Genomic DNA, 270 nt, shown 5'->3' with positions numbered 1-270 from the left:
AGGAGGAATTATTGTTCGTTGAATTTATTGCCAATGCTGGCGAACAATGTTAAGATTAATTATTCATAACAAAAGTAATTAAAGAAAACACCTCTTTTTTTTTGTTTTGTTTTAATAATATACATATACAGTTGTATATGTGTATCTATTTTAATGTTTTTTATTTTATTTATTTATTTTTTTTTTATTTGATGTTTATGTTTTTTTTTATTGGTTATGTTATTATAATGACAGAAAGTAGAACAAGTGGAAAGAAGTAGATAAAACATA

At 21.1% G+C, this 270-nt stretch overlaps 1 protein-coding gene across 1 annotated transcript in view; it reads right to left on the bottom strand.

The window, feature by feature from the left end:
- The window catches only part of LOC119582248 (BUD13 homolog), a 50837-nt gene that overhangs the window by 30394 nt on the left and 20173 nt on the right, over positions 1-270 (bottom strand). The gene's annotated exons all lie outside the window — the stretch shown is intronic.

The sequence above is a fragment of the Penaeus monodon genome, chromosome 15, assembly GCF_015228065.2.
Source record: "Penaeus monodon isolate SGIC_2016 chromosome 15, NSTDA_Pmon_1, whole genome shotgun sequence".
Lineage (NCBI taxonomy): Eukaryota > Metazoa > Arthropoda > Malacostraca > Decapoda > Penaeidae > Penaeus > Penaeus monodon.
The sequence above is the reverse complement of the archived record's forward strand: the minus strand, read 5'-3'. Positions and strand labels throughout refer to the sequence as shown.